The 23,162-nt window shown below is 43.2% G+C and overlaps 1 protein-coding gene across 5 annotated transcripts in view; it reads right to left on the bottom strand.

The window, feature by feature from the left end:
* The window catches only part of GTDC1 (glycosyltransferase like domain containing 1), a 340,919-nt gene that overhangs the window by 119,224 nt on the left and 198,533 nt on the right, over positions 1-23,162 (bottom strand). The window contains exon 10 of one of the 5 annotated variants that reach the window (XR_009558253.1): positions 19,594-20,867. The exons of the other annotated variants lie outside the window; for them this stretch is intronic. The gene's annotated coding sequence lies outside the window, so the exon portion shown is untranslated. The remainder of the gene's footprint in view (positions 1-19,593; positions 20,868-23,162) is intronic. 5 annotated transcript variants of the gene reach the window in all.

A 23,162-nucleotide genomic window follows, 5' to 3' on the forward strand; every position in this document is an offset into this window, starting at 1 on the left:
TTTTAAAGAGCAACCCCAAGATATTCCACAAATTCTCTGTTAAAAAGAAAAGAAAAGGAGTGTGTGGTAATTTGACACACAGAGAAAGACGGAAGCTGAAAAGGAGCACAGTGCTGATGGCACACAAACAATCCATGTCCATCTCTCAGTTTAAGCAAATGTGGGTTTTGAAAGATTTCCAATTGTCTATAGTTATTGGGTGGCGGCGGCAGCAGCAGAGGAGGGGGGAGATGCTACAGTCATTTGATGCCCTCACAATAGCAACTCTGTATGTCAACTGTGCTTTTATTTAGATAATTCTTTTGAGTTGTCTGATTAAAACTGTGTAAGTTAACCAGCTATAAACTTTAAACAATATTGACACACATTTATCCTTACTGAAAATGACGCCCACTTTTAGTGCTTCTGCTTGTCTACCATAATTCTATAACTCACCCAGTATTTCCTCTATACGTTCTCTTCTAGAATTTCTACAGGATGGGTTGGCAAGACAGTAAGGTATGCGTGTGGGGGTGTGTGGGAATTATATGTCCTGAGAATCACAGCTGAGTGAGCTCCTAAATTCAACCTGACACAAAACATTTTTCAACCCAATTAATTAAAAACGATGGGTGCTCATCAGTCAGCTGGCACAGTTTTTCCCTCCAACCTTGTGCCAAACTGTTAGTTGTGCAGTCTGCTATTTAAAAAAAAGTCTGGGACTGAGATTTTGATATTGATTATTAACAGATACCTGACCTGCTTCTGAGCAGCTCGCAGAAAATTAACTCCTTGAGCTCTGGTGCCTGAAATGAATGAGGCAGAGTTCTCTCTTATACTTTGCCATCATCCTGTGCAACATTTTGGCGTTTTCAAGTCACACTAAAATCAGTGGGCCCAAAGCGTATATACAACAATATGATTCTGTGTTGTGGCCATCAATTGCAAGTAAGTCCCTGTTCATTTTCGCGGTGTCTAATGGCCCCTGCCCTGAGAAAGTTAGTCTCCCATGAGCCTCACTGAAATCAATGAAACAAGTCAATCTCAGCTAACAAATTCCACTGGTCTCAATTCACTTTATATACTGGTATTTTAATATTCTATCCCACTCTTTCCTAGCAGTGGATTCCAACACATTAAAAAACAGAGACAATCATGGTTTTGTAATTACAATGTTTAATGTTTTGAAGTCACTCTTTTTTATGCACCAATAAAAGTAACACATATAACCTATCTACCTAAAAATATTGACAAATATATTCTAAAATACATAAAGCATTATTTGACTGTTACTCCAGTCCCAACAAAACAAAGTATTCCCTCTCCCCATAATAACCTTAGGCACTGAAAGAAAGCATGAGCAAAATATTTTACCACATTTGTGGAAAATACTCAGGCTGGCATGCGAGTACATCTCCAAGGGAATCCACCTAGAAGGCCTTGGCCCTCTATTTGCCCCCATCATCCAGACTTGTCTCTCTGGTATTGTTAGTCAGTGCAATGAATGAATGAAGTCAGTTGCTTGTATATTTGGGGCATGTTGCTTTTACACAGAATCAGCAAAATAGGATAGGTTTGGAGCTGCCCAGTGTATACAGCATTGGACCAGCTATGCTAAAGTAGCAAGTTTCATGTTGCACAATCTTCTTCTGAAGAAGAAATAGTTCTGTTTGTTCAATCTAAGCATGCCAAAAATTGCTTTTCTTAGACCAACTGGCTGCATACCGGTAAGCATATGGGTCATGTAACTTTTCTTCAGAGAGAAGGAATCTTCAGTGCCTTAATTTACCGTTTATGTTCAAGCAAAGCAATGCTTAACTTTCTTTTGGTTGTTGTTGTTGGTGGTGTTGGTGGTGTAACAGCAGTAGAATCCCTTTTGAACCTGATGCACTTTAGGCTCTGTGAAAGAAAATCTCCTCTATACTACAGTGGTACATACACTTGCACAACTTTTTGTTACGTTTTTCCATTACTGGGAGTACTTGCGTGAGATGAGGCCTCCTCACCAAACCCTCATCCTCCGATTTGAAAAGATGTCAGCAGGACTACAGTGGATAATGGGTGAGCTTACTGGAACACCGCAGCCTGATTTACAGCCGCTTTGAAGTCTGAAAGCAATCTTAATGGGAGCACAAATTCACTTTTATTCCCGTTTCAGTTCACCTCCTAACAATGCTGGCTCCAGAATTGCTATGCGTACAACAGCTTCACAAATCAGGGATCATTAAAGTCTTATTTGTATATCTAAATCGAATTGCCTTCACCCTCTCCTAAAACGCACACAAGTTTTAACAGCGTCGCCTGCACAATATTGAGGCAAGCAAAGGGGCGAATACAGCCATCCAAATAAAACTTAATAAATTAGGTTGAGTGTAATTATCCAAACTGGAACAGGGCCAGAAGACTTAGGCAAATACTTCTTTAACAGAAGGAGCCCTTGGAGGTATAATCACCTCAGGAGGAAAGCACTACTGTTAACAGTATTTTTAAAGAGAAAGAAGGATGCTCCAACAACAGTTCCATTCTCTTGTTGTCATATGTCTCATATTTGGACTGTAAGCCCTTTTCAGCTCAGGCTGGATCTTAGTGGTATTATTTTTCTTCTTCTTCATACAACAACAACACCTTACCGGGTTATAGTTTTCCTAAGATTCGACAGCACGACATACCATGCCACGCAGCGTAGTTTTGGCAGAAATTTGCCACTCCAACCACTTTTGGCAGATCTCTTGCGCACAGCTTGCATGATCAGGCAAGATCAGAATACGGCAGAGTGCATCTACCAAATTAGCGTCTTCTGCGCAATAAGGTGCAGCACAATGGATTCGCACTTGGGCTTGATCTTGAAAGGAAGCCCAGCTTGCAAGAAGAGCTTCTCTTTGAATGCTGACCCTCAGTAGTCTGGGATGCCTGATGACAACATGACAGCTGAAGATGGCAATGTGACAGGCTATTGTATTCGTCGGGAGCCGAAGTCAGCATGGCAGCATTCTGCAGTTGGTGTGGTGCACAGGAAGACCTGTTTCAAACAGTCAGTCTGGGCGAGCTCATTCTAATTAATTGTTTGTTTGGCATCATAAATTAATAGTGCACTTTTCACAACAGTGCATAGAAAAAAACAAAGCACCAGGTCCTCTGCCCCCAGGTATCCTACGATCAGGAGGTCAACAAAGGGGGGAAAGGGGAGCAAGAGACAGGGATAGCAAATGTTTGAGGGAAGAGGAACAGGAAACAAGAGAGGATTGAGAGCAGATGTGGTTATAAATAGTGGTTCATTCAGGCCCAGGCTGCAGATCCATTGCTATGAGGCTAAATTGTTGGTAATACTTGATATTTCTAAAACAACAACAGCAGCACCATTTCCCTGTATCTATACACCAGAATGACCAGATCTTGTGAGATTTGCACAGGAGGCCATCAGAGAAGCAGAGCACAGCAAGCAACATTTCATACACTGAGGTATAGTCTTTTTGTTATACCCGAGAGAGTGTGCTTGTGAGAGACAAAGAGAACGTGTGCTTCCCTATGTGATATGCTTGCTCAAAAAAAGGAGAAAAGTAAGTAAGATGGGTCCTGCTGGAGGAAACTAAATGTCACTTGTCTACCATCTTGCTGTCATAATGACTTACCAGACATGGGCCCTGCAACTACCATGGTGTCTCAGAGGTTCCCTGTGCACAGGACAGCTGGTGGGAGAAACAAACACTATAATAATCAGGGGTGTTGATCCCACACTTCTGGATTTGGTAGTGAATGTGGTAGACATCTCTGGCTCTTGCATACATACCACAATGCCCATGTCAACATATAACTACAAATCAGGCACTCACATGTAGTAAGGAACAAAGGGAACTAAAAGAAGCTAAAGTCACCGATTCTCTCTCTCTTCCCCCCCCCCCAACCAGGAAACACACATACTCCAAAACAGACAAGACATTTATGTAGTCTGGTTGAGGCAGGCAATATACCAACTAGGACAGTAGACAGACAAAAACAATATGAAAATGGTTTCAGTATAGAAGCTGTTGCTGGGGTAATTTATGTTAAAGAAATGCTCATCAAAGTCCAATATAATTCTTTCAAAAGAAGAAGAAAAGACTAGGAAATAAAAATGAATGGTTGGTGTTGTATATTGAATCAAAGGATTTTATATCTGTATTACTATCGTCTGTTTTTGCATTAGGGTAAAGTAACTGCCTTTTGGTTCCAGAAGGTACAGCTACTATTGGTTCATTTAAGCTGCTGTATTTGGATCCTCTGTCTTATTGCTTTCCTCCAAAAGGCAGCACTGTGATTGCCTGATATTGTTCCCTCCAAAATGTATCCCTTTCTAGCTAGTCCCCCGTCCCTCTAAATGTAGCTTTCCTCTCTGCAGACCTTTGTCTTGTTTGCTTTAATAAAGAAGTGTTACTAGAGAACTGTCTCCAGCATATTATGTCAAGAGAGCTGAAATCACAAACCCCACCTCACAACAGTTAGGTCAATGTATTAGAATAATAAAAAACCAAAACATCAACAGGAAATACCTCCATTAGGCCTAAGCAGAAAAAGTTACAGAATACAGTAGTCAGCATGGTTTGTAGGGCTCTTCTTTAGAATGCAAGGTAATTTCCGAGAATCCATAACAGGAGTGACAACCCTTTTTCAGACTGAGGGCTGTGTTTCCTTCCAGAGGCCACATGGTAGCCATGGGTGGGACTAGAGGCAGAAGTGGGAAGCGCAAAGAATGAAAATTTTACCTTTGCACATGCTCACTGCCACTGAGGAAAATGAGACGCATGAGCAGAGTTCAAGGACCCATTCCAGCCATGTAAAAACACCTAGGGAGGCTGCAAAGTGGGACGAATGAGGGGCGTGACCTAGGGAGAGTCTTGGGGGCCAGGCAGGCCATGTTTGGCCCTCAGACCTGAGGTAACCCACCTTTACCACAGATAGAACTTAAGTGGGTTTTATCTACTGTTATTCTGGAGCGGGGCATAACAAGGCAATATAGAGCTTCTCATATGGTTAGTTCTATGAACTAAATGAACTTTTGTTCAGTGTGTGTTTTAAGAAGAAGAAAAATGAGAGAGAGAGAGAGAGAGAGAGAGAGAGAGAGAGAGAGAGAGAGAGAGAGAGAGAGAGAGAGAAACCACAGAAAGAAAAGAACAACAAAATCTCAACAGGTCTGTATGGAATTCATGCAGGAGCTCATTTATTAATGTATGTGTAGCTATCATTTTATTCCATTCCCCAAAGGTGACAGTTAAAGGAGCAGAAGACTGCCTGATTGACAGCAGCCATAATTCCATACAATGAGACTGTATCATATTGTTTGATGTGATATGATATTCATCACTGGTAACTGATCAAACATACTCTTGCATCAAACAGTATTACAATGGGATCATATTGCATGTGCCTGCTGCCAGGAGTGTTCATTCAGTTGTGCACCAGACAGGTCTTTTCATAGCAGTGATGCACCAACACTGTCTATAGGGTTTTAAACAAGAATGTTTCCCAAAGAATTGAGTTGTGTATGTGCAATGTGTCAGCAATCAGGACAAATCTTTAGGGGTCCATAACAGGTTTTCAGCATGCGGCAACAAGAATGATGCTTGGATTGGGGGGGGGCATCCTTAAAAATAGAGAATACTAAGATGTAACTTCAAGTGTGCTGAGATATACAGTACTGTATTCACTTATAGAAGCCTTGCAGCTTTTCTGCAGCAGGGTGTACTCTGCTTCCAGCTTTTACTTCTTACAAACCTGGTTTTGGATAAGTGCTCATTTCATCTATTTCCTCTCATTCCCTAGACAAGCTTTGGGCTTCTTCTTTTTTTAAAAATAGTCAGGTGCCTGGCACTTTTATCTGCTTAAACATTTCTTCAGCAAATTTTATAAAAACGAAAAGGAAACCCAATGTGCTTTTGTTTTTAATTTGCTCCAGGACAAGGTGGGGAGAGAAAGTGGTTTTGTGATTGGCACAAGGTTCAACCAATCAGCACACTGCCCAGCCATGGAGAGAGGCGGTTTCATGATTGTCACAAGTGCCAGCCAATCAGCAATATACAGAGTCAGGTTCTACTAGAAACAGAAAGCTTTCTTCTCTGAGGAAGTCTAACCAAAAAGGGGTGAGTGAGAATCTATAGTTAGCTCACCACTGACACTTATGTTTATCCATTCATGAATTTATTTTAGCTGTTTCTGCAACTCACATTATTATTATTATTTTTTAAAGTGTTAGAAACCGAAAACCATAAGGCTTTTCCATGCATTATGTTTTTAAACATTATGCTTTTCCATGCATAATGTTTATCAGTGTGTGTGATGTGACAGGTGTGTTTGATAAAGTCACCTTGAAAGGTACAATTACAGCAGGGGAAGTCAAGAGTCTTCCACCCCATGTCAAGTTTTTAAAAACCAAACTGTTTTGGGGGAAAAACTATTAGGAGTTCCTTTAGTTAGGAGCATGGAGACAGTAGCAAACGATTATGAAAAAATATTTTCTTCCTTGATGTCTATAACAGCCCAACTTCAGGATTTGTTGACATTAGAAATCGGCATAGACATCTACAGTAGATCTAAAGGATAGAGAAGGAACCCCAGCTTGGGGAAAGGGGTGCAGGGGGAAAGCAACAGACAGGAGGAGAGTTAATCATCTCCCTCTTACCTGTTGCTCCTCCCCTGCAAATTGTACCTATACAGTCATACCTCAGTTTAAGTACGCTTCGGTTTGAGTACTTTCAGTTTAAGTACTGTGGTACCTCGCAAGACGAAAATAATTCGTTCCGTGGGTCATGCCGTCTTACGAAAATTTCCGTCTTGAGGAAACAAGCGGCAGATGGCAAAAAAAGGCGGCAAAAAAAATGTCTTGCGAGACGCGGCCATAGAAAGCTTCGTCTTGCGAGGCAACAAAGAATCGCTAGACGCTTTCGTCTAGCGAGTTTTTCGTTGCACATTACTTTCAATGGGAAAGTTCGCTTCAGATTAAGTACACTTCAGGTTAAGTACGGACTTCCAGAACCAATTACACTCATACTTCGGGTTAAGTACGCTTCAGGTTGAGTACTCCGCGGACCCGTCTGGAACGGATTAATCCACTTTCCATTACTTTGAATGGGAAAGTTCGCTTCAGGTTAAGTACACTTCAGGTTAAGTACAGACTTCCGGAACCAATTGTGTACTTAAACCGAGGTACCACTGTACAGTGGTACCGTACCTCGGGTTAAGAACTTAATGCGTTCCGGAGGTACATTCTTAACCTGAAACTGTCCTTAACCTGAAGTACCACTTTAGCTAATGAGGCCTCCCGCTGCCACCACACCACCACCGTGCAATTTCTGTTCTCATCCTGAAGTAAAGTTCTTAACCCGAGGTACTATTTCTGGGTTAGCAGAGTCTGTAACCTGAAGCGTCTGTAACCTGAAGCATCTGTAACCCGAGGTACTACTGTATCCACATTATCTCCCCCACAGGACAAAAATAGTCTCGGTGATTTTGATAAGACAAACAGCCTGCAGAGAGAAAGGTAAGCAGCATTTCTCCTTCTGCACAAATTTTCAATTCAGGTTGCCACTTGCCACAGCTTCTTAAGGTTTTAAAATAAGGTGTGTGTGTGTGGGGGGGGGGGTTATCCACCCAACAAAGAGTCATGTGTAGTTCAACTCTTGAGAGAGGTGGGAAGTAACCATGCACCCTTTCTTGGAGTACGCCCCATAGAAATCCGTAGAATTTCTTTTAACTATGCACAGGCCTGGTTTACACGTCTCCTTTTCAGGGCACATTATAAGGTACTTTGTAGAACTCTAGATGGCAAGCAACAATCAGCACAGACCCCAAGACAGAAGCTTTTCCCCTCCCAGGTCATACAAGCACACCGTAATCCAAAGCACATCTCCCAATCTCTCTCTTCCATGCAATGTCCATTTTTAGCTTCAGTCAAGCTCCTAAACACTTTGACCGCCGGCCTGCATGCCAACCTTCTGCCTTAGTTCACACAGGAAATCCCCTTACATCATGCAAATTGCCAGTCACACACCTGGGTGACATCTATCACAGCCTAGCCCCCTTTTGCTTCCAATGCATTTACCATCCAAATCATTTAACTGCCCCAGGTGGTGGATCTCTTGCTTAAGCCAGTGCTTATCTTTTAATTTAGGTTCGTCTGCCTCCCCACTTCCAACATATTTTAAGAATAAATGCCTATTTACAAAACTACATCTAAAATCAGATGTCTAAAAAACTGGTAGGAAGACCACCCAGTTCGCAGAGAGTAGGGAGGGGGGACTCAGTTACTCTGCAGATTCCCCTCTTTAATCACAGAAAAAAATAGCTCTCAGCACTTCTGGAAAAATGCTCGGGCATGGACATTGGCGAGCCTCCAAGAGGAAGGAATTTTATAACTGTGAAGCTGTCACTGAGACTGCCTCCATGTGTGCCTTGCCTTCATCACCAGACCTGACACACAGATGGAATAGTCAAGAGGGCATTGTCAGTTTATCTTGGAAATTTCAATGGAATATGGATTCCTAGCTAAGCCCAAGTCATTTATAGGTCAAGATCGGAGAACCAGTATGGCACTGTGTTGAACATGGGCTGGGGAGAACTGTGTTAAAACCCTACCACCACCCTTGAAATATCACTGGGCAATCCTGACAGTCAGTATCTCTCAGCCCAACCTACTATCCTGTTCTACAGGGGCTGGGACTTGGAAGAAGCAGGTCAAGCCCTGTCTTTTCAGGTCAAGGCAAGTCTTTCTAGCAAGTCAGTACCCCGGCTAGCTCCCACTGGCCCTGCTGCCTAAGCTGTGGAAGGTGTCTCAACAAAGAGCAGGGACCATTAGAGGCTGTATACAGACATCCTCTTAAGTCTGAGGAGAGTGAGAGGCCTACACCCTCAGGTCAGGAGGGCCCAGGAGGTGGTGTTGAGGATGTTCTCCTGAGTGCTGGAGCCCAAATTACCTCCTCATCTGCATCTTCCTTGGAGTAATGTGAGGGTCTGTGTCTGGGATCATGACACCAAACCCACCGTATTTTTTAAATGAAGATTACACAGATGACCCCATGCATGTCATCCTGACCTCATAAGAGCAAGGCTGGAGATATAGATGTGATGGCCTTGAATTGTGTCGAGAAGGCAATCATATCATGATTTGCTATATTCTTCACAAGCTGGAACCCTCCACGTGGAGCACATTGGGTGGGAAAGCTCTGACAAAGGTTTAAACCAGGGGTGAGCAATGTGTGGCCCTCCAGATGGCGAGGGACTCCAAACTTCCCTCTGCTCCAGCCGGCATGCCCAGTGGCTAGGAAAGATTAGCATTATAGCCTAAATAACATCGGAAAGACTTCCAGTTTCCCCTCTCTGTACATGGCTCAGGATCACTGGCATCATGATGGTTGTAGCTCTCTACACACATTTCAGTACATGCTGTAATGGAAAAGGGATTTTCTCTTCTCCCCTTCCATGACTGCCACTCCGGGTAGTCTAGCTGTGCAAGGGGGCCTTCAGGTAGACTGCCAGCATACTCCCTGGGGTTCCCTTGGGTGGAAGTGAGACCTGAAGGTGCAAGGTGACTATTTATGAGGCAGACGGATCATCCTGCTTTAATCCATTTCTCACCGGAGCCTGCTTTTGTCTGCCAAATCCCACTGATAAACACAAGCACTGTGCAGCCAAATGGTCTAGGCATGTGAAGGGGAAATATCCCCTTGAGTCTGGCACAAACGCACACAGAGAACCCTGACAGCCAATTTTTGAAAGTTTATTAAGGATAAGAGGCAATAAAAAGGGAAAGGGCTTTTTCGGTACTTTAAGAAAGTAAAGATTACATTTCATAAAACTAGCTAGGCCTTCCTCACAAGGCACAGAGTATCCTGGATGGTCAGGAGGAATAACTGGATTTTGGCTACATTCCATTTCTACGGTGCTCTTGAGCCAAGTAGGTTCTGATTGACAGGAGTTGCACCTACGCTGGGAAGGTGCTGTTCTCCCCTTTTAGATGTTGAGAGATGGGGCTGCTGAGGTCTTAAATACTGCTGGGAGTCAACCCCCCTGCAAGACAACCCACTCAAGCATTGGAGTGGGAGACATTAGCTCTCGGTTTATACAGGATGGAAGACACTGGGTCATCTTACAAGGACAGGCTAGGAATGGTCCAGGCCTGCTAACCACAGGGTGGGGGGAGTTTATTGTGCAGCTTTTTCCTTCCTTCTCCTCCTCCAATCCCACCCTTTTTCTTCATCTGCACCATATGAATCTAGCAAAAGATAGGCAGAGTTAGACTATGGAAAGTCTCGGCAGAAACACTCTCTCTCTCTCTCTCTCTCTCTCACACACACACACACACACACAAACACACTGAGGGAATAAACCAGAGTTCCTAAGATACAAGGGTAGCCCATGATGACTTCAGGCTGCTTCAGCTCAGCATATTGTATGTCTGTGACTCTACAGGATGGGCTGAGCCTGTTTTCGGCTTTTGGCACATCATCATGAATGCTGTTCAGTAGTGTTCTGCCAAGTGGCAAATCCAGGCTAGTTTTGAACGCCTGGCAATTCAAAGCCACAACCAGACTGCCATGTGCTGATGTTCGTGTGGTCTAGGATTCTGCTATCACTCTTACGGGCTGAAACAGTTATATGGCTACTCCCTTGAAGGCTCGGATTCCAGATTGGTTTTCTCATTTGATCAGAGCTATCTTTTCAAAGTGCCCAAGGCTATGAAATCTAGTTCTCCCTGGCTAGTCATTCATAAGGGCACTGCATCACACTCCTAATGGCATTTCTACTTTTACAGACTTGGAATTATACCCATTTCTATTTGAAATGACACATTTCACCACTGCAAAACAAGACAAATTTGTTAAGTCAGCTTCTTTCCTCCTCATTTCCCCCACCCTCAATATGCCTCCCTTGCTTTCCTGTGTTCCTCATAACCTATTAATGATGTTCGTAGGAAGGGAGGTTTAGGAGCATTTTACTGTCACCAATTGCTTGGAGATAACAATGTAAGTAGCAGAGTGTGCAACAGGAGAAGAGGAGGGTTCTTCTGTTTTTTTCCAAAGGGTCTGAACTTCAGTTCCTTGCATCACAAGTAAAGAGGCATTAGCCCTCTAACTGGGTACAGCTAAATAATTTGAGTTGCTGTAACACTGAACATTGCAGCAGATAGATGCAAGGGAGCGTTAAGGGCAAAAGTTAAAGAAATTTCAACACAGTGAGCAATGCTTGGGAGTTGAGCAACTGCATTAACACAGCAAATGCTTTGCAACAAAATTATTTAATTCGCAGATGTACATTCTGACAGGGCTGGGATACAACCAGCTTACTGCTGTGGTTTTCCACCTGTACATCTGTCCCTCTGCGGTAGAGGAAGATATGTAGCCCTGCTTCAGACTGTATACCTTGAAATTGTGCCGCTCGGAGTCACCATGCACCAGGCAGAAACACAACTGCAGATCTGCTCTTATCCTCCCATATACCACCTGAGTAGCAGCTATTATTCCGCCTCCTTAGGGAAGGGACCCCATATGCAAGCTCCACAAGCCACCTCTATCACTCCAAGCATCATTAGCAATAGTAGGATAAACTGCAGCTGGGTTGCCCCGATGCAAGCACAACAAAGCCTGCCACTAATCTGGGCATTCAGCGTTCCAGGCCTTGCTAGGATGTTTTAAGCCCATTTCTCAGGGAATCTCCTGCTTTTAAAGGTGGAAAGACGTCGACAGGACTTGACAAGCTAACTAATTAACTTGGGCTTGGAAGGCAAATCTTCTTAGTGACTTAACAACAAAGGACATATCCCTCAGTTAAGCAAGCACACCTTGTATTCGGCATGGACACAGCGTGCAGTTTTAACTTAGCAGTGTTTTCAGGAGCCCCTGCTATTTTCCCCAATGTGGTTTCTCAAGACATCTGACAACCTTTTGAAAAGCAGTGTTTTTGTCACATTCTTGGGATGGGGTGAGGAACCGACAGAACAGGCTCTCCAACAAACAGCAGGACTACTCTAGAGTAAATAAGTTAATTGTTTTATCTGATGACTGAATGAAATCTACCAATTCGATGGAAGTGTTTAAAAGTATTGTGCGAATGATGTTTCAATATCTGCCTTATTACTCTTCTAGTGAACCAGTGGTCACCACATTGTGGGACCATGGAACAGAGGCTCATCCCTCTGTCACAAGGCAAGCAATGATGCAACAAGGTAATTTTAGACCAGGGAAGGGTTGGGAACTGGCAGCCTGCAAGCTTAATTAGGCCTGCTACAGGTCCCAATTTGGCCCACAAGGCCTTTTCATCAAAACTATGGCCACATGCCCCATTCCTGACATCATACGTGACATCAGATGAGAGGCAGGTGAGGATGTGGCTGCCAGTGCAAAACTGGGAGCCTTAAAATGCAGCCCCATTTGTGCACAAGCAAGGGAAGCTTGTTCTCTGCATCAATCAGTTGATTGATGGTGACAGCAAGCTAGCTGGGGGTCATCTAATATTACTATGATTATATATTTATTTATACCTAGTCCTTTCCTCTGATGTGACTCAATACAGCTTATAGATAAAAACAAGAATCGCTAAAAACATTGGGGAAAAATAATTTAAAAACAAATATTAATAGAATTGCAACTACATTCAGTACATATATTTTGTGTACTTACCTATGTGAGATGATGGTATCCTGAGATCTCCAGATGAAGGGTGGTGTACAAATTTTAATAATAATAATCGCTGCCTATTCTTGCATTGCAGGGGTTGGACTAGATGATCCTCAGGGTCCCTTACAATTCTACAATTCTGTGATTCTAAGATCTATTTAAAAACATACAATCAGACACTCACACACACAAAAACAGCATGGCACCAGCGCCTGATTAAAAGCAATCCGCTCCCCAAAGCCTGTTGGAACAAGGTCTTCACCTGGTGGTAGAAGAACAACAAGGAAGGAGCCAGTCTAGTTTCTTTAAGGAGGGAGTTCTAGAGTCTGGGAGCAGCCACCTTCACAGGCCCTTTCCCAGGTCCCCACCAAGCATGCCTGTGAAGGTGGCAGGACTGAGAGAATTACCTCCCCAGAATATATCAAAACCCAGGAAGGTTCTTGTGAAGGAATACAGTCTTTCAGATAGCTTGGACCTATGCTGCTGTATAGGACTTTATAGGTCATAGCCAGAACTTTGAAGGGGAATTGTGTAGAGGGGAATTCCATAGTACAGTACTGCTGATTCCAGCAGAAAGTACAGCCTGATTGGTGGGGAGAGCAGCCAGCCAATTCTTGAAGGCACAATTCTTGCTCCTTGCAAAGACTCTCAATAAGCTGAGCGTGGGTGTTTTAAAGCACCACACAAGGCTCTTTGCAAGCCCCACCAGCTGACATCATTGTTGCATCAGGTGATTGACAGGTGGACAGCCCTACCCCATCCCCAAGCTATTGCTTTGTAGCTGCTTCTGCATTTCTGATATGTTAGACTCTAACACCTCGAGTAACAACAACCAACAAAACCAGTTGGGCCACCTTGAACAAACAGAAAAAGAAATCTTCTTAGTCTGTCATGGCCAAATATGGCAACTGAAGAGAGGATGTGTGATTCATTGTATTGTGGAAAAACAGGGCATCGCACTTAAATGTCCCCTTTCTCAACAACCAAGCTCCACAAACCTGCTGTCTGCCAGACTGTGTGATGACTGCTGATGCTTCTTGCAACTTGTTGTAACAGTTATGGAAGCTCCTGAACACAAACACAAAATTTTGTATTGGAATTGTGGGGACTGCATTGATATTGGATGTGGGACAAGTGGCATCCAGGCCGCAGGTGTACCAAAGACTTGCCAGGGTTTGCAAACCCAGCATTCATGTCAACACAATGTTAGCCCCTAGTGCTACCATTCTGGGTTATTCACAGACCACTTTTGAGATGTATGAAAATCTAGTGTAAAAATTACTAGGAATTATTGATGCTCAATACAAGCTGCCTGATGAAGATGAACTTTCCAAACAGCTGGCATGCATATATTTCTGAGAGTCATACCCATGGAGGTATGACTCAAATGGTATGATTCAAATAAATGAATTTGAAAAGTGAAAGTAGTCCCCCACCCCTGGTTCCACAGGACTGATTGAGGTGGCAGTCAAGAGAGGGGACATTTCTGCTTGAAAAGTTTTATTCTACATCATGGTGTAGCCTTACTGCCGAAGCTAAGCAGATTTAGCCCTATAAGCTGTTTGCATAGGAAAATGCATGGGAATAATGTTTGCCAACCAGCACTCCTGGGGGAATGAAATTAATACAGAGATGCTAATGCAGTCCAAAATAGGCCTGTGCCACACAACCAAGACATGATCACATAATTATTGAAGTTCTCAGGATCATGTGAAAATCAAAGACACACAAATCTTGTCCTATCAGAAAAGAAAATGAATATTGAAACAAATGAATATTGAAACAAAATGAGTGTGTGTGTGTGTGAGAGAGAGAGAGAGAGAGAGAGAGAGAGAGAGAGAGAGAGAGAGTGTCATGCAAAACTAGCATGGATCTGTAATTAACCCATATTCTGAAGTGAATACATTTCTTTTTGATTAACTGGTCAGAATTTAAACCTTACCAAGGAATGTTGGCAAATATCTAAGAGTGATTCAATAGAGCACTCAAAAATAGAGTGGATTGACCAAGAAAGCTCTTTCCCGCTTTTTTAAAATTATTTTTAAGTGCACATATGATGATGCAGCATAGCTATAAACAGATGGTATTTGGCCTCCTTCCTATTCTCAACATTTGGAATTCCTAAACTACATGAATTAAACAATAATATTTTATAAACATACAAGGGATTTTGCTCACTGCTTTGTTAACATAGAAATTATACAATGCTGACATTTATGTAAATTTTGGAAAGTAAACAGGAATATGCATTTGAAATAAAGCAAACGCGAATCAACAGAGGGGAGGTATGTTCCTCGGTGCTCATACCTATGTGTGTGCGTGAGAGAGAGAGAGAGAGAGAGAGGGAGGTAGAGAGGGAGCCAGCCTTGCTTAAGGGGAGCATAATGGGATGAAGGACAAATTGTAGCTTAGGCAGTCTGATCCTTTGTACTCTAAAGGCATGTTTTACACCTTGCTGTAAACAAGGGATAGTTAAACCATAATTGGCTAGTTGACCATCAGCATTCATTTACCATGAAACCTGTTATTACAGAGTTAAAAGATGCTTCCCAGTGCTGATTCCGTGTTGTGAGAAGGAGAGTCAACCTGTCCTTGCTTAATATCAGATACAACTCAGGCTGTTCTATGGATGAGACACCAAGGTTTTAGGAAGGCCTCTGCTTGTGTTCCCATCCTCAACTCATTGGGTGCCTATGTTTTTAAGAGCCCGCAAGCAAAGGCAGGCCCTGAAGTTTTCTCTCTGCCCTCCTAAGTTTGTTGACAAAATAACGATCCCTACATTTTAATCATTGTTAGAATTTTGAAAGGGCTAATTACCACTGCTTACAGACAGGCCTTTTCTATTTGAAGCTCCACAAAGGTCAGGCCCTTTGCATGGATCACTTGTCTGCCCCTTTACTTGACCGGATTTGTTTTAATGCGCCTCTAGGTACCTTGTCAGAGTTGCAGGCTGAACTCTGCGAAAGCCCAGAGGAATTTTGTGCTGATTTAATGGTTGAGGGTGTTGTCTTGGCTAGGGCCGGAGTTTTCTACGAGAAGTTCTGCTCTCTGCAACCAAGATGCAAAGGATGGGAAAGAGAGACATACACAGACCCCCCACCCACCCACAAGGTTCCCACTGGAAAAGGAGCCAAGGACTACATCATACTACCGTACTTGTGGCAGGAGCACATGCAGATCAAGCCATCTCAAAGGGCACTTCTAGATGGTGGCTGTTTTGGGGGTGGGATTCAGTCACATACAGGCAAATCTAACTTGCGAAGTTAAAAGCGATTGGGAGCTCTTCTGCAACAAACCCTCTTTGGTAAAAGACTAGACTTTTGTGATAAGGGAAGTGACAGATAAAATACACTGGAAAGTGTGCGGCAATGCTTGCTTTGATGCATCATCTAGTCTCCCTGTAAGCATGAATGCTCATTAAATAGCCAACATCATCTAATCCCCAGAATGAATAGTCAATAAACATGAATAGTCAATAAACACCCAAATAGAAGTGTGTAAGAAACAAGTGACTACTGGTGTGGAAGGTCACCAGAGGGCAAGGAGGGCAAGGCTCCTGTGCCTCTAAACAGCCGGTTTGAAGATATTATTAGGTCACTTTGTCTTCATACTTTGTAAAATAATAATAATAATAATAATATTTACCTTCTGATTTCTGCAGAACAAGCTTCTCTTGCAAGGCAGAGGAGCAGGCCAAAACAGTTCACAACCCTAAAGGCTCAATCTCAAACACCAGAAGTGATCAGATTTAGGACAAGTTATCCCATTCTATCCTGACCTGGGTGCTCCAACTCTGAGATTTGCAAAAGCAGCTACTGCTTCCACGTTCATAGCGAACTGAAGACATTCTACATATGCTGAGGTATTCTCACTTTTATTTCTTGGGCTGACACTAGGGCTGGATCTAGACATGTCAAAGAAGCAATTCAGTTCAATGTGTTGCAAACCCATACAGGGAAATCCGGTAGGGAAAGACAGGACTTCACAGCGCCATCTGGTGTCACAGTGTTATATCACATATACAACACATATAAAACGCCTTTTCTTTACCAATCTAGCGGAGTCCTAGCAGCTTGTCTTGAAGTCAGCCTAGCCTTGAGCTTTCTTGTGGAAGCAAACTTAGGCCTTGTGAAAGAAGGGCAGAGAGACAAACTTGCCAGTTGTTACAAAGGGAAAGGAAATATCAGGGGAGGGTGTATTTGTCCAGTACAGAGACTAAAAGTGAACATGCACCATGTGCCATCTGATAAGTAATGCAAAAGGAGAGAAAACAATGCAGAGTAAAGAGAGGGAGAGAGAAATCCCTTCTATGTTCCTTTGGACCCTGCAAATGCAATATGCATTACGATAGCATTTGAGGGTAGCTGGATACTGGGGGAAATTGAAGCACAGCTGCACACTTTGGTGTGTAGGAGGCCCATTTGCAATGTGCTCATGAGAGACGGGGAGGGGGAGAGACTAGCAAAAAGGCCCACCTCAAACAAATATCCCCTCCCCACCCTCCCCCAAATCATTACCCATCATTGAGCATTTTAAGCTGAAAATTAAGTGCTTTAACTCAAGCCAATTCATTAAAAGCCCCCTTCTTCCTTCCCTTCTCTTAAAAAACCCAAACCCTCTATTTTTTTTATTGCTCCTTCTATTTTCCTGGCCTAATATCAGAGTGCTGGGGATCCTTCCAGTGTAAAAAGCCAAGTGGATGTGAAAGCCAGAGAACATAGCTGCAAGCAACAACACACGAGCACACGCTAGCTAGCCCAGCCTCCCCCAAGAGCTCTGCTCTGTGCACACGCAGACACACACACGAGAGGCTGCTGCTGCTCTCTCTCTGGCTTTTGTTAGCAACAACCAGCCTTGCAAGAAGCAGGGACTCTGCCCCCATAACCATCCCAACCTTTGCCCGCCCCCTTTCTCCTCCTGGGCCAGGCAAGGGATAAACTGGGGAGACGGCTTGGGCCAGAAACCAAATGTGTAAGTATCCTGGCCGCTCATAGGTGCATCCTCTTCCGTTTCTCTTCCTTCCCCACCACCCCTTTCTATGCCACCTCTTTCTATTCCATTGGAAAGTTTTGCTTTCAAGTGCCACTTTTGCTTGTAGCTAGAATGGTGTAGCTATATCTCATCTATTTAACAGTCGTCTATTTGAAAGGCTGTCCAGTCCAAGTAAAGGTAAAGGACCAGAACAAGAGGGGGTGTGAGAGAGCATTGAAGAGTTACCACCTGGACAGTAGACAGAGTGGTACATACATGTTACATACCTGCCAAGTCTCCCGCAGAAAAATATGGGATCAGCAGCAGCAGCAGCACCGGAAGTTGTCTGGCGGCCATCTTGGGGGTGGCCGCATGGTGGCAGCCATCTTGGGGGTGGCCATGCAGCCACCTCCAAGATGGCCGCCGCCATGCGGCCACCCCTAAGATGGCCGTCGGGCATGTGTAGAAGTTATTTCCGGCGCCAGCGGCAGCCATTTTCTGGTGCCCATAGATGGGCAAACCGGCACCAGATAAATGGCTGCCGGCAGGAGCGGATTTAAGGGAGATTTACAGGAGAGGAGCTCAAACGGGAGACCGCTGGGAAATGGTAAGGAAAAATGGGGGTTTCCCGGGGAATACAGGGTACTTGGCAGCTATAACATGTTATGGTAAGAAGTATTGAATTTCTTTTTTAAATGATGGTCATAGGTACTAAATGTTGACCTATACTGTACGTATGAAACAGTGTCTGCCCATTTTTATGCAACTCTGATCCTCTTTTGTCCTCTCTCTCTCTCTCTCTCTCTCTCTCTCTCTCTGCAAGAGGCCACCCTAAGCAAAGATTGCAGACTGTTTTAACAGAACAGCAACTCCATATTTCATCTTCTTTTGCAACTTTACAAACAAAATTCCTCTAAAATCCTTTTAATTCAGTTGTTGGTCATTGTTCTTGTCAACTGCATATTGCTTTTAATGGTGCTTGTGAGCCACTCTGGGCTGCAAGGTGGGGTGTAAATGAATACAAGCAAAGACACAATTGTATGTAATAAATACATAGCAACCAGAATGAAACCACTGCAGAGCCTGTAAAACCACTTCACTTACCTGGACCAGGCCAATGTTTGAAACTAGCACATGTCCAGGCAGAGACACACAGAGTAGGCCTGACCCCATTCAACAGCATGGGGGGCACCACTTGGCTGAGGCTAAATGGGGGAGCAATTTCTTTGGGCATAGGGCAGAAGAAAGGTGGGGCATAAATGTAAGGAAGTAATCAAATCAATCTATGTTGCTCAGATTTCTTGGAGGAAGAGTGAAATAAAAATGTAACAACCCACAAAAGGGATGACGGAGAAAGAAACCAAAGAGGTTGGAACCTGCAGAGTTTCCAACACTCGTTCTTCTTTCCCATCGTGTAGTGCCAGCTACCCCACAAAGTTAAAATACACACATCACAAAACCCTCACACAGGGATAGTGGGCTTGCAGCCACCACTGAATGAAGCCATCTCTCTGTAGAGCTGCCTGGTAATATTTGCAGGGGGTAAATACTGCACTCTTATTGAAGAGACAGAGGCCTCTTTCCATTTCCTTCCTATTGGAGAAGCCAATTGGAGAAGCCAATTGCTGGCTTTGTTCACCAACAGACCCAACTGCATTAAAGAAAACGCTGATCAAACGTCACTGAGAATGGGATGCATTGGTGGACTCTTATGTACTGTTTTGGAAAGGTAAGGGTGAGTCAAGTTGTTCCACCTAGATTCCTCATTTATCACTGCCCAATCCATACTGAAAGCCCAGAATGTCAAAATGTACCTTCATTTGGAAATATCTACCCAGGTGTTATGAGCAGCCACTTTTAACATATTGTTTACTTAAGATATTTCTCTCCCATCTTTCAAGTGCCTGGGCACAACTCAGGAAGATGTTTCATGATGATATTTTCATGCTAAACAGACTACTATTCTGCCCGCACCCTTCTGAATGCTGCCTTCTGAACTGACCTTGGTTGCTGCTTCTCTGCAACTCTTCTCTTGCTTATTTCAATTGGTGGGAAGAGGAGCTGAGCTCTTGCAAAGTGGTTTGCTTTGTGCCTGACTTATCAGCCTGGTAAAGTGTGAAATGAAAATGTGTATCAGAGGAGGGAAGAATGCAGAAAAAGCAAGGGCAGTGCTATGGGGCAATAACTCTCTTCTGAAACCCCTCATACATTTCTACCCAGACTGTGAACCTAGCAGATAATGAGAATTGCACAGAGCAAACAAATGAACAAAAGAGCAAACACATGTCAATAAATTTGGAGAAATGCAGAGTAGTAGGTAGAACAGCCTTTGCCAAACTGGTAGTCTCCAGATATTTTGGCCTCAAATCCACAGCCACCATCTCTCAGCCAAACCTACGGTACTTCAGAAGGCTGCTGCTGTAAGGATATGATGGAAGAGAAGATGTATGATGTCCTGAGTTCTTTGCAGGAAAGGCAGAATAAAAATATATTATTTATTTTATTTTATTTAAGGCTGCTTTAATTTTGAATGCCATAATGGGTCAGGGTTTTCGTTCCTCTGGTAGGCTTTCTCCTCCCTTTCTTCAAAATCATTGCAACTCTTCCTGGTTACATTCAAAGACCCTCCAGTCTGGTTATGTTTCTGCGGAAGTAAGCCCTACTGTGTTCAACGGGGCTTGCTTGGTAGTAAACACTCTTTGGGCTTTCTGCCTGAGTCTGCCCTCCCTGATGTAATGCTTAGCCACCACAACTGGTTCTCTGAACCTCTGCCTCATTGTTCTCGCTTTCATTATAGCCCTGTAAAACCATCCTGGCCTCGTTTAACCTTGATTTCCTTCTCCGCCCCCCACTCACATCCTTTTGGCTGGCCCAGCCTCTCATTCCTCACAGCCCAAGCAGCTCTTCAGCAATAAAAGGGGCTCTTCCAGGCTTTAATGCTCCTTGTTAAAATTCCACTCCCTCCTCCTCATTAGAAATGCTTTTGGATAACATTTATGCCTCCTTGAGTTGCAATGTTATGACTCCATCTCTTCCAACTTAACCAAATGTTAAGTTAGGCTGGCTTTTTAAGCTGGAGTAAAGATTTTGGACTTGGCATCCTCCTTGCCTAGGGAATGTCTCCCCTGGCAGGAGTCAGAACTTGGGGTCTGGTGATGATTTTGACATTAAAATGCAAATCTGGTTTGTACAGCTACCGACATGCCTTTTTCTGAAGAAGATCCCTCAATTTTCTTTCCACGAAGGATGCAACGAGCTGATTCTATAAAGGGTGTGCTGGAAATGCAAGATGTTGTACAGTATGTGATTATCAGTTTCCAACAATAGCTGGGCACATGCTCAAAGAGTGGAAGAAAATATCAGAAGTTAATACAGAATTGCTATTTATTACCCTATAATTAAAGCGCTGACAGTTTTCCTATTATAAAACCTTATTTGCAAAGGTTCATAACTCAAAGAGGCAAAAAATTTCATTTCAAGATAATGTCCGGATTACCATGTTAAAGCATTTAAAATATTTTAGTAAAACGAATTCCATCTATCACAGGCTTGCTGTTTACAAGCTCTTGTTTTGCAATAATGTATTCCCTTTCTGTTTCATTCTGTTTTAAATTAAGGTGCGGTTCAAAACTGCAACATTTAAAGAAACATGTTAAGTGTCTAAAAACTGAAAGATTGCACAACGGCACAAACTTTTTTGTCCGGGGTGGGGGTGGGGTGTGTGGAGTTGAAATCCATAGAAATAAATATCCAAGGGATGATGCTAATGAGAAACATTCGGTTTCAATATTCCTGGGGAGTTTGCATCCCCAGTATTACAGCACTGACTGATCTACTACACGAGAAACAAAATGAGCAAAAGCGAAACTAACTACAATGTTGCCTCTTTGCTTATTTATTTATTTTGGCATTTATATATCACCCAATTAACTATGTCCTGTGGGCAGCTTACACATTAAAATCAATAAAATGCAAATATGAATCACAATAATAAAACATTCAATATAAAAAAGCTGGTTCATTTCATTTTTTAAAAAAAAATGCAGGAGAGAAAGGGGAAGAAAACCAATGTAGGAAATAGTTGGAAATCCTTGTGTTTTTTTTGGAGCTCTTTCAACTTGATTTTCTTTGTGATGTTCTAAAGCATGGCTGGAGAAATTGTGTCCTGAAGACCTTTCAGGGAATTCGTCCAGTACACTGATTGTAGTTGGTTATTCCATCGCCGTGCAAGATCCAGGTGCCTCCCCCCCCCTTTTCTTTTTGCACTGTTCTTGTAAAAATAGTGTTTCTCTCCATTTGGTTGTCAGGAAAGTGAACCTCTCCTTGCTTTCCCACCTTGCCTGGTCCCGCCATGCAGCAGGGGAAATGGCACCACGACAAGAGGATAGGGTACGTGAAGCAGGAACTAGCATCTAAACTAGTGCCACAATAATTTTTAAAATCTGCAAAAGCAGCATTGGCCTTAGAAAGGAGAGGTGCAAGGATGCCTATGAGCTCTGAAGTTTTGAGGCTGGCACTGATACAGCAGCATCAGCATCATAATTGCAAGTCCTGAATGGAATATGGCTGTGAAGTTGTCACACTTACCTATTAGATAGTGCCGTTATCAGTGGAAGGTGCCTACTCTTTCCCCTTGACCTGGGCCATTTATAAATTCTCGTTTCAATGCTTTACTGATGTGTTCCCCCCCCCCCATAGTGAGCTGGAAAGGGCACAGCAGGAATCAGAACTATAGCTTACTGTGACCGTGCAAATGTGTGGGCTTTCAGAGAGGAGCTCACAGCAGTTTTGCTCCACCCCACCTGCTTTTTACTGCTGTGTTGCACTAAGCCAAGGTCTGGCTCAGTGTATCGTCTGAACCAGGACTGAACCAAGCACGCTCTTCGCAAACCATGAACTATAGCCAAGGACAGTAGTTTTATATAGTCTTCAGTTTTGTCAATATATACCCTGGAAGTATTCAAAATGTCACTCGCCACTTGAAGCCTGAATTGGCACCATTCGCTCTACAATCTTTCTGCTGCATCTGCAGGCTGGGCATTAGTCATACTAAGATCTGACTGAAACCTAGGAACTGGCTTTTAAAGAAAGAGAAATGACCCCAAAAGGAGAGACCAGTTTTAGCCTGCAAACCCCAGGTAAGTCACAACTAAAGAAAGCAAAAAGGAGCACCATAATTTCTTAACAGCCTTTTCTGTTTATTATTCCTACATGACCTTTGGCAACGGCAGTTGTGGTTCTTTATATCATCGTGAAATTACGTTACACTGTGATGGGCTCTCTAAGCCTATACGGAACACAGGAATGTTTGCAGCTATCTCGTTTTGCTGTAATATCTGACACCCTTAACTTTTATAAACAGATTAAACGCTGCTTCGTAAGTTGCAAGGCTCAGGGTTCAAAAAAAGAAAAAAAGGAACAGCACACAGTACAGTTTTAGGGTAGAGGCAAAATTTGTCAGCATGTTCTGTTGTGGATTAAAGGCACAGAGGAAAGTGGAATGTAAAGAAGAACATTTGCTGACTGGTGCTTCCCAGGAGAGGGAGCGCTGTCTAACCACTAGGTAGGGAA

Source organism: Zootoca vivipara, chromosome 1 (assembly GCF_963506605.1).
Source record: "Zootoca vivipara chromosome 1, rZooViv1.1, whole genome shotgun sequence".
In the NCBI taxonomy this organism is placed as follows: Eukaryota; Metazoa; Chordata; class Lepidosauria; order Squamata; family Lacertidae; genus Zootoca; species Zootoca vivipara.